Below are 14,613 nucleotides of genomic sequence, written 5' to 3' on the forward strand. Positions count from 1 at the left end.
TTTAACAGACTATGATTTCAACTCTGAATCAGTGGGCAGACAAATCAGCAAACAAAATAAAATAACTGTTTTCTGGGTGTCTGGCCATGGGTATGGCATTAAGGGGTGTCATTGATTCAAGGGCTTGTAAGCTTCAGGGGTAATGGAAGATTTAAATCACCATTTGAATGATGATCTCCGAACTGGGGGCATGTATGTGAAGGACCCCAACAAAATAGGTTTTCACAATTTTATTCTGAAAGAACAAACATCTTCAGACATAGATTGCTACTAGACTAATGTCTGAAACACAATAAGAACAACCAGTGATATTCCAGAATCACACTTGCCACATTTAGGACTATTACTTGATAAGTCCTACCTGCCAGAACTACCACATTAAAGATGGCGATGGAGGGAAAGCTCGTTTGTCACCGCCAAGCTCTGTATCCTCCGTCACTGGAGACAACACTTAAGCCCAGGTGAAGCTGAATGGTTAGTAGAACTATCGTGATATGCGTCTTGGGAGCAGGTGATTTATAAGATAAATTAACAATCTCATGTGTTTGACCAGAACTATTGCCCTTTCCTTAGAACTGAGGATGCGTCCAACACATCCCATACACCTCCATCAGCTGCTGTGTAGACTGGATGGACTATATGATCCACAGCTGGCGCCCTACATACAAGCCGAGACAACTAGCGTACAGCTGACACCTAGCTGATGTCCACAGGTCCTGAGTCTGAAAAACACAGATAGTGGATCCTTTAATGCTACACAGGGAGTTAGTAATATTCTGATGCTACATATGGACTGATTGTAAGGAAACGTCTCCAGAAGCCACCAGGACCAAGGTACGAGAATGTCCAACAGCCTGCCCCCTTCTTCCACCTAGTAGGGACTGAACAATCTCGCTTTTCAAACACTCCTGCTGATAATCAATATCCACGTCAGGGCCAATGACTTCATCTCTGCAACCCAGACCTAAGCTGTTCCATTCTCTCTAAAGCCCTAATGCTGAATACATACCAGGGCTTCTTCTCCTGACGGTTATCAAGTGAGATCTGGGTACGATTGTGCTATATACCAGTTATTCGGAACAGACCCCTCCCCACCCTGTTCCCCTTTAGTGGGGCTTTCACTGTTATCTTGTGTTGTGGTTGGTTGATCTGTGAGAGGCTTAAGCCCCTGATCATACAGATGTATTTTCCACAGTATAAAATGCAATATTAAAACATTTAGTAAAGAAACTAAACTTTAAAAAAATGTCAGTGTGTGCACATGGTCAAAACCTGTATGCTAGAACAAGCCACCTGTGTCAGTGATGGAAATGCAATGTCTAGGTAGTAAGGGATGGGTCAAATCTGTTTACATCTGGAGAGCACTGCGCTGCCATCTGATGTTATGCTTGCTTCTAAGAGATTGTTTCCTGGGTACCAGCTGCATTGTGATTTGAAAGGCCAAGGTAACCAGAGGTTATGTCCAGCGGTAGGAAGTCGATACGGTCATCGATGAAGTTCAAAAGTGATGGGCCTGCTCCATTGGTACAGGTGTTAAAAAGCTAAATACTTGCTCCGAAAGAGAGCATGGAAAGGTGTGCTGGGCTTCGAGGAGATGCTCTAAAAGCAGATGGACCAGGGGAGAGGCTTGAAAAAACATTCCAACCAGTCCAGGAACAAGGTGTCTCCCAGGATGGTCCAGCCCTGTAACATTTCTTGCTCTCCTCCATGACATGGAGCGCCATTGACAGCAGGCCATAGCAGAGGAAGAGCAGCTCTGCACAATCTTTGAGATGAGCCCTTTTATGAGGCAGATGTAAGCACCTGGTCTGCTTTTAATTCTGTGTGTTGTGTCCACAATATATTGATTGTAAACGCATTGTATAATCCAGTGCCCAAGAAGCACATTTCCTGTGCCAGCCTGCAAAATGGTCTAACATGGGTCTTATGCCTATATTTCCTAATGTAAAATATGATATTACTGGTAAAAATAAATACTAGCTTTTAGGAGTAACAGGAAACAAGCCGTCAGAGGAAAAAAGACTTAACTCATCAGGATGTGTATGAAGCGGTCAGAGGAAAAAGCACAAGTTACTACTTGTGTAACGATATATCTGTAAGAGACATTAGTTAGTATTAGATTCCTTACCTTAGAATATCCCCAGGCTTCAGACTGGATCCGGAAATTTTTGCGTAGCAGTACCCTTGCGCGTCGGTAGGCGTCGTCTGCGGCTCCGCGTCCGTCGTCGGCGTCGTGGGCGCCGTGATGATGTTGTCGGAGTACTTAGACGCCGCCTCCGCGTGCTGACGTCAGTTCTTAGACACAGCTTTTCCGCGCCAGAAACGCAGAGCCATGTTAAAAACCAACACTGGTGCCACTGAAACTAGGGCCCTGAAAGGGGGCAACCCTAACCCTAGATATTGGTTCGCAGAACGGGGAGGATGGGTGGGTCGGTAAGGAATCTAATACTAACTAATGTCTCTTACAGATATATCGTTACACAAGTAGTAACTTGTGCATCTGAAAGAGACACGTTAGTATTAGATTCCTTACCTTAGAATACATACCCCAGCAATACCAACCCCGGTGGTGGGTCTGCGAACCAATAATCACACCAGAAAGTCCTGGAGGACGGAACGGCCAAAGAAGCCATCCCTCCGGACTTGGCTGTCCAGGCAGTAGTGTCTAGCAAACGTGTGCAGCGATGCCCACGTAGCTGCCTGACAGAGGTCTTGTAAGGGCACTCCCCTGCCCAGGGCAGTGGTAGTCGCCGTGACTCGGGTAGAATGAGCCCGCAATCCAACAGGAGGCTCCTTTCTAGCCAAGGAGAAGCATGCCTGGATACACAGGATGATCCACCGGGAGATGGTCCTCTTGTGCACCGCTTTCCTCTTCTTCGCGCCCACGTAACCAACAAAGAGTTGGTCATCCACCCGGAACTGGCGTGTGCGATCCAAGTAGAATGAGAGCGCACGTTTTGGGTCCAGACGGTGGAGCCGCTCTTCCTCTTTAGAGGGATGCGGTGACGGGAAGAAGGTTGGCAAGGTGATAGACTGCCCGATGTGGAAGGCCGTGACAACCTTGGGCAGGAAAGAAGGTTTGGTACGCAGCACCACTTTGTCCGGATGGACAGAAAGGAAAGGTGGAGTACAAGAAATGGCCTGGAGCTCACTCACTCTCCTGACAGAGGTGATGGCAACCAGGAAAGCAGTCTTCAAGGTAAGAAGGCGGAGAGGACAGTTATGAAGTGGCTCAAAGGGAGCGCACATCAGAAATGTAAGAACCAGGTTCAAGTCCCACTGAGGCATCACAAACGGAACAGGAGGAAACGTGTGTGTGATGCCTTTAAGAAATCTACTGACAATAGGGGACTTGAACAAAGAAGGTTGATCAGGCAGCCTGAGAAAGGCTGAAAGGACAGAAAGGTAGCCCTTGATAGTGCCCAGAGCAGAGCCCTGCTGGGCAAGAGAAAGAAGGAAGAGAAGGACCTCAGAAAGAGGAGCATTGAGGGGATCCACAGCCTTTGCTGTGCACCATGCCACAAATCTGTTCCACCTGCAGGCGTATACCGACTTTGTGGAGGGACGCCTGGATGCCAGAATGATGTTACAAACTTCAGGAGGCAAGTCAAATGGCCTCAACTGTCGCCGCTCAATCTCCAAGCATGGAGGTGGAGACAGGACAGGTTCGGGTGGAGGACCGTCTCCTGCTGCTGCGACAGAAGGTCCTCCTGAAGAGGCAGACGAACCGGGGGATTGACTGACAGACTGAGTAGCTCTGGATACCAGTACCTTCTCGCCCAGTCCGGAGCCACAAGGATGACTTGGGCCCGGTCGCGCTTGATCTTCGTCAGCACTCTGGGCAGAAGTGGTATAGGCGGAAAGGCGTACAACAGACCGCAACTCCACTCGCGACGAAAAGTGTTTCCGTGCGAGTGCCGCCTTGGAAATTCCAACGCGCAGAACTGATGACATTGCGCGTTCTCTTCGGTGGCGAATAGATCTAACCAAGGCTCTCCCCATCGCTGAAAGAGGGCTTGCGCCACGTCTGAGTTCAGACGCCATTCGTGATCCATCGTGCACCGATGGCTGAGCTCGTCCGCCCTGGCGTTCAGAGAACCTGCCAGGTGTTGAGCCACCAGGGTCACGCCCTGGCGTTCCAGCCATTGCCAAAGGCGAAGAGCCTCTTGACAAAGGATCCACGACCCCACCCCGCCTTGTTTGTTGCAGTACCACATGGCGGTGGTGTTGTCCGTGAACACCTGCACTACACTCCCCCGGACAGAGGGGAGGAATGCCTTCAGTGCCAGACGAAGCGCCCTGAGCTCCAACAGGTTGATGTGGAGCCGGGTCTCCGCCGGAGACCAGAGGCCTCTGATCTCCGCCTCTCCCATGTGGCCTCCCCAGCCCTGGAGGGACGCGTCGGTCACAACTACGTGCTCCGGTTGGGGAAGGGAGAGGGATCTGCCGCTGACCCAATCGCGGTCCGTAAGCCACCACTGCAGCTGTCTCGCAGTGCCCTCCGAGATCAGGACGTGGTCGGACAGGTTGCCCTGATGCTGGGCCCACTGAAACTTCAGGTCCCACTGCAGAGCCCGCATCCGCCACCTGGCGTGATGCACCAGTAGGATGCAGGAGGCCATCAGCCCCAGAAGCCGCAGCGTCAACCTGACCGAAACCCGGGATAACGGCTGAAAGATGGGAATCAGAGCCTGAATATCCCGGACCCGCTGTTCGGGCGGATAAACCCGAAACCGCGCCGAGTCCAGAACCGCTCCGATGAAGAGGAGCTTCTGAGAGGGGCACAGGTGTGACTTCGGCACATTGATGGAGAACCCCAGCTGGTGCAGGAGGTCTGCCGTCGTCTGGAGGTGGCTGACGACTGTCTGGGGCGAGCCCGCCTTCAACAACCAGTCGTCGAGGTAGGGGAAGACTGAAACCCCTAACCTGCGCAGATGAGCTGCGACCACCGCCATCACCTTTGTGAACACCCGTGGGGCTCTGGTAAGGCCGAAGGGGAGCACGGTAAATTGAAAGTGCTCGTGGCCAACCATGAACTGCAGGTAGCGCCGGTGGGCAGGCAGGACGGGGATATGAAAGTAAGCGTCCTGCAAGTCCAACGCTACCATCCAGTCTCCTGGGTCCAGGGCAGCCAGGACCTGAGCCAGTGTCAGCATCTTGAACTTCTCCTTCCGGAGGAAGCCGTTGACGTTCCTTAGGTCCAAGATAGGGCGTAGGCCCCCTTTGCCCTTCTTGGGTACCAGAAAGTAGTGGGAGTAGCAACCACACCCTACTTCTGGCCCAGGAACGCACTCGATGGCCCCCTTGGCCAAGAGGGCCGTAACTTCCTCCTGCAGAAGTCGCAAATGATCCCCCGACACACGGTGGTTCTGCGGTGGCATGGCTGGAGGAGTCGCCTCGAAGGGGAGGGAGTAGCCCCTTCGGACGATTTGCAGCACCCACCTGTCCGACGTGACAGTGCGCCAGTGGAGGTGGTGATGGCGAACCCTGCCCCCCACTGGCGTCACATGGGCCTGAAAGCACGGACTAGGAGGGTTTTGAGGCGGATGCTGCGGGGGAAGGTGTGGACTGACCTCGCCGCTGCCCCCGACCGCCCGGACGGCAGTTCCCACGGCCGCCACCGCGTTGGGTATTGCCCTGCGGAGCGTGGCTGGCGGCGCATGTGGGCGCACCCCTTCCGTGGCCACGAAAGGAGTGAAAGGCAGCCGATTGCTGGCGCTGGCCCGAGAGGCCCAAGGACTTGGCCGTAGCCCTGGAGTCCTTAAAGCGCTCAAGCGCATGGTCTGCCTTGTTGCCAAAGAGGCGACGGCCATCGAACGGCATGTCCATGAGCGTGCTCTGGACATCTGCCGAGAAGTTGGCGTACCTCAGCCAGGCGTGGCGTCTGACCGCCACCGTCGTTGCCATCGCTCCACCTAGCGAGTCGGTGGTATCCAGCCCACACCTGATGGAATACTTTGCTGCATCCCGGCCCTCCACAAGGGCTTGGCCGAGTTTGGCCCGTACCTCCAACGGACACTCTGGCAGCACTTCCGCGACCTTATCCCACACAGAGTGGGTGTAGCGTCCCAATAGGCAGGCGGTGTTGGAAGACCGCAGGCCTAGACTAAGGGATGAGAAGATCTTCTTCCCATACTGGTCATACCTCTTGGATTCCGTGTCCGGCGGGGCCGACGGGAATGCGGTCTGGGAATTGGAGGCATGGATGACCAGGCTCTCGGGGGTAGGGTGGGAGGACAGGAAACATGGGTCGCCCGGGGCTGGGCGGTGGCGTCTGGCCACGTTCCTATCTACGGGCGAACCCGTAGCGGGCTTGGACCAAGTGCCCAGAAGAACGTCGGTCAAGGCCTCATTAAAGGGCAGCAGAGGCTCGGCCGAGCTTGACTGCGGTTTAAGGACCTCAGTGAGGAGGTTAGTCCTCACGGCCGCGACGGGGAGCTCAAGGCCCAAGGCCTTGGCAGCCCTCATCAGCACCACATTATATGTTGCCCCCTCCTCCGAAGCCACGGTAGGAGGGGAGACAAAACCAGTGTCTGGAGAGGTGTCCAGGCCACTGGCCTCCCCAAGGTCTCCTGTCCAGTCCTCATGAGACTGACACTCCCTGGTCAGAGGGTCCTCAGACCCCTCCCAGTCCTCTTCATCACCCATCTCCTGAAACGCAGGGTTCTCAGCTAATGGGGCCTGTTCATAGAAGTGAAACTCCCCAAACGACGTCTGGAGCGGCGCCCATCGGGGCCGTCCCGGCGCCGGAACAGGAACGAAGGTGGAACCGGGGACGGCGCCGCCGGAGGCGACACCTGAGGGTCCGACGCCGGGGAGGTCGTAAGGTCCACCGGCGACGAACCAGATTCCGAAGGAGGTCCAGTGGCGTCCTGCGGCGCCGGGCCCGAAGGCGCCGGCGGCGCTGGAACAACTGAACCCTTCGGCGCCGGCGGGATAACGGGAACCTGCGGCGCCTGGCCCGAAGGCGTCGGCGGCGCCGGGGCCGAAGCACCCGACGGCGTCGGGGCAGATCCCCCCGACCCGCTAGGGGTCCCAGACGGGTCCGCTGGGCCCGAAGGCGCCGCGGAGCCCGTCGGAGGAGAGAGATTCCTCATGGCCATGAGGAAGCGCTCGATCTCCTCCGGCGTCGCGTTGAGCCCAGGGACGGTAGGGTATGGGGCTGGATGCGGCGCCTACGACTCAGACGGAGCCGCGTGGGTGGTGTCACCCGAACCCCTGGCCGCATCGCGCGAGCGTCGGGGGGAGTCCGAGGAGCGATGATGCCGCTTGGACTTCTTGTGCCGCTTACCTGACGACGACTTCGACCCGGAGGAGTGCGGCCTACCCTCGGAACTGTGGTGACTCCGAGCCCGCGACATGTCCCTCGACCTCCCATGGGATCGGGACCTCTCGCGGCGTGGGACCGACTGCCGGAGTTCGAGCCGCCTGCGGGACCGCTCCCGTCTGGCCTTCGAAGAGAGGGCCCGGCAGTCGGAGCAGGCCTTGTCGTCGAGACAAGATAAACACACGCGGTGAGGATCCGTGACCGACATCAGGCGGTCGCAATCATCGCAGTGCTTAAATCCGGGCATCCCTACGGCACCGTCGGAGTCGATAGACTTCGAGAACAATCAAAAGTGATCAAAAAGTTAGTCAAAAAATGACTAGGGTTACTGCTTTTTCCAGATCTGTGCTTGCTGGCGCGGAAAAAAGAACTGACGTCAGCACGCGGAGGCTGCGTCTAAGTACTCCGACGACGTCATCACGGCGCCCACGACGGACGCGGAGCCGCAGACGACGCCTACCGACGCGCAAGGGTACTGCTACGCAAAAATTTCCGGATCCAGTCTGACGCCTGGGGATATTCTAAGGTAAGGAATCTAATACTAACGTGTCTCTTTCAGATAGACTTAACTCATCAGGATGTGTATGGAGCCGTCAGAGGAAAAAAGACTTGGCTCATCAAGATGAGTATGGAGCTGTACTCCCAGAAGTTGCATGTCAGGGACACCTATGAACTCAACTGTTGGAAGAGCACTCCAAACCTCAGACCGCTCCTACAAACTACTAAACACGGCCATGAAGCTGGGTGGAGATGGGGACAGGACAAGAGTTTTTTGTTCCAGTGATGGTCCACAAGTTGCTTTTCTGAAGCTTTTGTACATAGGAAGTCACATGGAAACAAGAGTGCTCTGAGCTGGAATTGCTTTGGTACCTCTTGCAACACCAAGGCCTCTGGAGAAAGGAAGGACAGCCCAAGTGATATGTCTATCAAGTTCTTAGTGAATTTCCGGTTGCCGAAAAGGCTTTCACTTATGTTAAAAAAGGACTCTTGAGCCAATAATACTCAAACCAACCAGTTATTCTAGGGCATACTGCACAGAGCAAAACCCTCATCTGAAGAAAGGGCAAGATATGCACCAAAGTCACCATCTTCAACTCTGCTGAAAAAGGATGTTTGAATATTGTAATCTAGAATTGTACGCTTAACCAAAGCTAATATCCCTGCATACACTACAACCAAAAGCTTGGCCATATGAAGCAAGTCAAAGGGCACAGAAGCGATCGGAGGCGAAATGGACAGGTGTGAGGTACCTATCATGCAGGAATGCCAGAGCTTCTGGAGACCTTTAGAGGATACAAGCAGCTTTGCTTGACTTTAATTTGTCTGAGTGCACAGTAAATTGGGCAATCAATATTTGTCTTTTGTTACTAGGGGTGTGAATTAATTTAAGATCGCCCTATTTGAGATACTTTTAAACTACTTGCTGAGGCCGCTCACTGACCCAGGATTGTTTGCATTGACAGCCACGTAACCCTTAACATCTACCCTAAATACCAATACCGATCAGAAGAACAAAGGAGACATATCAGAGCTTTTGAAGGAGGTGTGGAAGAAATCACCAACAAGTACTTCTCAGTGATCTCCAGTACCTCACACCAATTACGTCATCAGTGGTCAACAAATAAATCTTTCAAAACAAATATCTTATATGTTCTGCTGAGCTATATATGCATTTGGGACTTAAGCCACTAATACTCTAATGGACATTTCTGTACAATCAGTTTCATAAAGTCATGAGGGTCCCCGAAGTGACATCAGATACCCCTCCACCCGGTCATCAGCACAGGAAGCAGCAACACAACAATTTCACAGATACGGCATATTGGCCTGTGCACGACCATGGACTGTAGAGGACGTGGCGATCTGAAGACAGGCTGACAAACGAGGTGTTGTCCTCGGAACAGTTGTGTTCTTGGGACACCTGCCTGCAGGACGCCATGTCGAGTTTACTTTCTCAATAAACTCGCATACGTTTCCAATGTTGTTGGGATCCCTCCATACATGCTGATTCAATTAGAATCGCATGTGATCAGTTAAATTGGTACATTGACCGAATTACGGTGTGACCAATATTGGAACGGGCAACAACACATGTCCTGAAGAAGACCGGGGTGACCTTCGTGGCACAGTAAGTCGGTCGAAACATGTTGACAAAGGCGGTATTAGGAGGGTTGTTTTGAGAATCATGAGTTTCTCCTAAAACACTACCCATCCTCTTATTTCTTTTAATCCTGGTTGTGGAGCCTGTTAATAAAGTTTTCGTTTGGTATCCACAAACTAGTTTTAAACACTTTCCCTTTAACTGCACGTGTTGTGGACCTTTTCCAGTCACAGGGTGATATCCACTGATCATTATTTGACTTATATGTTTATATGGTGTTTAGTCTCGTACATTTGTTTTGTGGTGTTTTTATGTAAAACCCCCCCCTCCCTATGCTCCGTCCAGAGTGTGGCTACACCTGGGCGTATTGTAAGCAGACCCGATGTTGGACTTTGGCCCTTAGGGCAGGTTCACCCCTAGACTTTTTGCGTGAAATGGTGACCTGGCAATGGTGATTTTAGGGATTCTGCGCACTTTCACTGTGTCCCAGTGGAAAGTGCGTGCGCACTCTGAGTGCATGTGCTGGGCTAGGCCTGCCCGCCCATAGGAATGCATGGGGAATGTATGTGTCCCTGGTAGTTCCTGATGCGTGGGGTGTACAGGCTTGAGTCTGGTATGTGTGAACTCGTGAGAGTGAATGCTGCGAGATGGTGTATGCAGCATGTATGTGTCTAGTAGAGAAGCGCCATTTCTAGACATGGCTGTACGTGTGCTGTGAGGGTGCTGGCGTGTGATTGGCTGGAGCTGGCTGGCATGCCAGGCTCCAGGAAGTCTGGATGGGTCTGCCCGGTGGTGAGTGGGAGATCTGCATGAGTAATGTGTGGGAGGAGTGTACCTGTGTCCTGGATGGGCTGGGTTTTCCCCACACAATGCTGGCTCCGCCCCCCTGTGGTGTGTCTAATGACCCAAGCCCTGCCAGTGAATAGAGAGGGTGGTTGAGGTAAACAGAGTACTCAAGAACCAGCTGCGACTGGTTCCGCCCCCACTCTGCACCCTTGAACAAAGGATTTCTCTGTATAAAAATGGGGCTGTGTCCCCACAGAGGTTGTTCTCTTCTAGGATCCTGAGGGGGCTGTTGCTGCTGCTGCTGGGCCAGAGGACCGCCACTTGGGGTGTCTCCCTGCCTGGAGACCCAGTGTGCTGGCTCTGGGCCCAGCCTTGCCCCCTGCCTGCTCTGAAGGACTTTTGCTGGACTCTGTTGTCCCTAGCGCTGGTGAGCGCTTCCTGATTTTCCTAGCGCCTGGGAGCGCTTTGTTTTGCTTATAGCGCTGAGCGCGCTTTATTGCGACCCCCTAGCGCTGAGAGCGCGCTCTATTTCCTGCAAGCGCCTCGGGGCGCTTTATGGTTCAGAGCCGGTGCCCACCCGGCATTTGCCCCGGTCGCTACTGCATTCGCGAGTGCCACCTCGCTTATTTGGGATTAATTTGTCCCCTGGCAGGTGCCCACCCTGCCCGGGACATTGCCCCTCGAGATTCACCGCCGCAGCCCGGGGTGTTTAAAAACGTTGCCGGGCCGCTGCCAAGTGCGACCCGGAAGTGCCCGCCTCCCTGCGAGGAGCCGCGCTGCAATTGGCTGCCCGGCCGGAAGCCAGGCAACCTGTGGGCGGGACTGCGGGACAACCGGAAGCGGACGGGAGGCCACCCCGCGCTCCGGCAAGAGAATTTGCCCGCAACCGGCACCTTCCACGGGGCTCCCAGGAGTGAGGGAGAGCCCCGTGGTGACCGGCCTGAAGGAGAGGGAGCCCCCGAGGAGCGGGAGCTCCCGTGCAGAGCCGCCCAAAGCCGAGGAGCAGCCCCTGTGAGGAGAGCCCCGGACCTCCGCAGCCAGACCCGGTGAGTGCCTGGAAAGGGAGAGGGGCGTCGGGACACATTGTCGGTGTCCGCCCCTCCCCCGTAGCGCGACCTCGCGCTTTGTGATTTAGAGCCCCGAGAGGCTCGTAAAGGCGGGGGCATTTACTGTATGTGAGCCCGAGAGGCTCAGGGGGCATATCGTGTGTTCGAGCCCCGAGGCTCCGGGGGCATAATTTGTTAGTTGAGCCCGAGAGGCTCCAAAGTGCCCACTATTATTTTAAGAGCCCCAGAGAGGCTCTAGGTGCCCCAATTTTGCTTCGAGTCCCCAGGAGGGGGACTCCAACGGCGGCCATGATTGATTTCGAGCCTAGAGAGGCTCAGGGGGCCATTCTGTTTGTTTAGAGCCACGAGGCTCTTGGGGGACACAAGTGCTTTGTCCAGAGCCTGAGAGGCTCCAACGTTTCCCCACCAGCATTGCACCAGTTGCCCAGCACTTTGTGGGCAACTGCCACGTTTAGGCCCCCTGACATTGGGACAGTTCTGGTGTTCCTGCCTATGGACAGTCACAGGTGGTGACTTGTGAGTTTGGCGCCATTGTTATTGTTATGCACCTCTGAATGTATTGTTGATGCATCATGTGTTTTCCTCCCTTACACCTCTGAATGAATGTTATGCATTGCATCATGTGTTTTACTCTTACACCCCTACAGGTATTGTGATACATAGGTGGTTGTTTTCTCCCTAGTACAGGTGGTGCTAGTGAGGTCCTGTTACCAGTAGTTACTGGTTGTGTGCTATTTTGTGCTATATTCTATGTACTAAGTGCTATTTCTGAAAGTGCTACTTCTGATTCCTGACAGTGGTCCAGGTGGCCCTGTCTTGTAAATATCCCCTTGTAAATTCTGCCCGTGCCTCTGGCACATTGTAAAGTGTGTTTTATCTAATGTGTTTTGGTGTAATACAAAGGCTATTTTTATATAACCTTGTGTGGAGTTTGCTTTGTGGTGGGCCTTTGGTTGTTGTTGCTGGGGTGCGTGCGCAAATACTTAGCCTACATCGCCTCCAAGTTTAGCCTTGCTGCTCGCGCCACGTTACCTAGAGGGTGGGTAGGGGTTATCTTGGCGTGTAACTCCCTTGCCCTGACTTGGGTGTGGTGGTCTCTGACTGACTTTGGCGAAAGCCCTGGCCAGCCGGGGATCCCATTTCCAACATTGGCGGCAAGCGGTGGGATAAGGATTTGTGTTTGCGTTGTACCTTGGTAGCAGCTGGCTGCACCACAAAACTCTGCATTTTAGATGACCACATTTTAGGGGATTGTTTTTTTTGAAGTTTCATATTTTCTTCTCCTGAAGGTATCATTGTGCAATTGTGTCAGTACATTTGTCCCCTACCCTGCGCCCAGAGTCGGTACCTGTGTCACTTGTGGTCAGGTTGAGGAATCAGGGGTGGTAGAAACTGCCTTACCAGTCCGAGGGGAGGGTTGTGTGTGGATGAATGGTGGGTGGCACTAGGCAAGTGAGTGTGAGTTCTCTGGGGTAGAGAGCTTGCTGATACCTTGTGAATTGTGTACTCCTGTATTAGCTCAGACCCCTAGGTTCCCTGTGTGATCTTGTCTCCAGAACGTCTGCCAGAATGGAGCTGGTTTTTGATTTCAATGATCTAGCCACATACGGTGTGTGGGAGTTGAGAAAGTTCTGTGAAGAGAGAGGCATAGGGGCGGATCAGTCAGGATGGTATGCACTTAGGAGATGCATGGTCAAATGGCAAGAGGATCAATGGGATCTTGAGCGCAGTGAGGAAAGGGCCCGGGCTTCACACCAGGAGGGTGGTGGGTCTGTGGGGAGCCCTGAAGATTCAGAAGAGGAGGAAGAAGATGACAGCACCTGGATGCCAGTAGAGAGTGAGGACCCCATAGATAGGGAGTCCCTTGCTGGGTCCAGCGTAGGAGGCAGCGCCTCATCCCTTTCCCTGTCCCCAGAGGAGCTGGAAGATAGGAGGAGAGAAAGGGAGCACCAGCTGGCTTTAGAGAAGCTCAGGTTGGAGCATGCCCAGGCTATGGCGCAGCTGGAGCTTAGGAAGCAACAGCTAGAGACCGAGATGGTCTTAGCGCAGGAAAGGATAGAGGAGGCCGAGAGGGCCTCCACCAGAGGCAAAGTAGCTCTGGAGGATAGACTATCCCCTGCGCGCAGTTTTAATTTTCTGGATTCCCCAGGGAGGGCTGAGTCCAGTGGTGGCAGCTGTTTAGACTTCAGTGCAGAAAGTCCCCTACCCCGTGCCCAACGTATGGTCCCTTGTTCCCAAGAGGAGGAGTTAAGGTTGAAGTTCAGGGGCAGTAGGAAACTGCCTCATCAGAGTTGGGTTTTTTTTTATGGATGACTGTTCTGATGCAATGTGGGATTGGCTGGAGGCTAGCTCGGATGATGAGAGAGACGGAGTACTGAATATGTTTCTCAAAGAGCAGTTGCTCAATGTTGTTTGTCCAGAGTTGCGCCAGCACCTGTTGAAGTCTGAATCCCTTAGTCCAAGTGAGCTTGCAGATGAAGCAGACCACTGGGAGAGTGCTAAAGGTTCTCTAGAGTCATTAGGGAGTGACTCCAAAAGTAGTGGTTCAGGTATCTTCCAGCCCAGCGTGGTGGAGGAGGCTCAGTGTAGCCCAGCTAGGTCCCAGGATAGCGAGGAGGGTGTAGGGGCTCACTGCCTGGCTCAGTGGAGCAGGAGTGAGGGGGAGACCGAGGTTCCCCGGACGCCCGAAGCCCTGCCTCAGGACTTGGATGGTTTCTGTAGGGAACACCAGGTTGGGGACCTAGGCTGTCCTGTTAGTCCACTTGAGGAAGATCTCCTAGTGAGTAGAGGACCTGGAGCGTCTGTAACCAGAGCTCCTATGGTTCTAGAGTCTGGCAGTACCGCTCCGGTAGGGAGGGTACAGGAGTCCAGAGTGAGGAGTGATTGGGGGAGTTCCCCAGTGGAAGGACCAGTGGGTCAGGGACTACCCAGTCGGGCTAGGTTCCCGTGTAGTGACCATGGTAACACCACTTCTGGTCTGGGGGATCGTCACGCACTGTCAGGTGGACAGAGGGCGGGAGATCTGCGCCAGACAGACAGTCACACAACATATGTCTCATTTGTTAGCCTCAGGGGGATGGAGTGTAAGTCCCCAGAAGTCCTGGAGTGCCAGGCAATTGTTCCACCGAAGGTTTTAGACCAGAGGTTGGAAGGCCAGGTTCAGGATCAGCCTGACCTGAAGGGTAGGATGACTGTAACCAGTGTCCTGACCGGTTCTTCTTCCAGAGGAACTTCTCCAGGTGGGAGAGGGCAGACCTCTGGAAGGGGGTGCAGAGGGTGGGAGAGCCCCCCTCTGACCCCGGTGCAACCTGAGTGGATAAGCCCTGGGTTGG

At 53.8% G+C, this 14,613-nt stretch overlaps 1 protein-coding gene across 4 annotated transcripts in view; it reads right to left on the bottom strand.

The window, feature by feature from the left end:
• SPIRE1 (spire type actin nucleation factor 1) overlaps positions 1 to 14,613 on the bottom strand; it is a 579,327-nt gene that overhangs the window by 41,818 nt on the left and 522,896 nt on the right. The window lies entirely within an intron of this gene.

This window comes from Lissotriton helveticus, chromosome 4_1 (assembly GCF_964261635.1).
Source record: "Lissotriton helveticus chromosome 4_1, aLisHel1.1, whole genome shotgun sequence".
Taxonomy (NCBI): domain Eukaryota; kingdom Metazoa; phylum Chordata; class Amphibia; order Caudata; family Salamandridae; genus Lissotriton; species Lissotriton helveticus.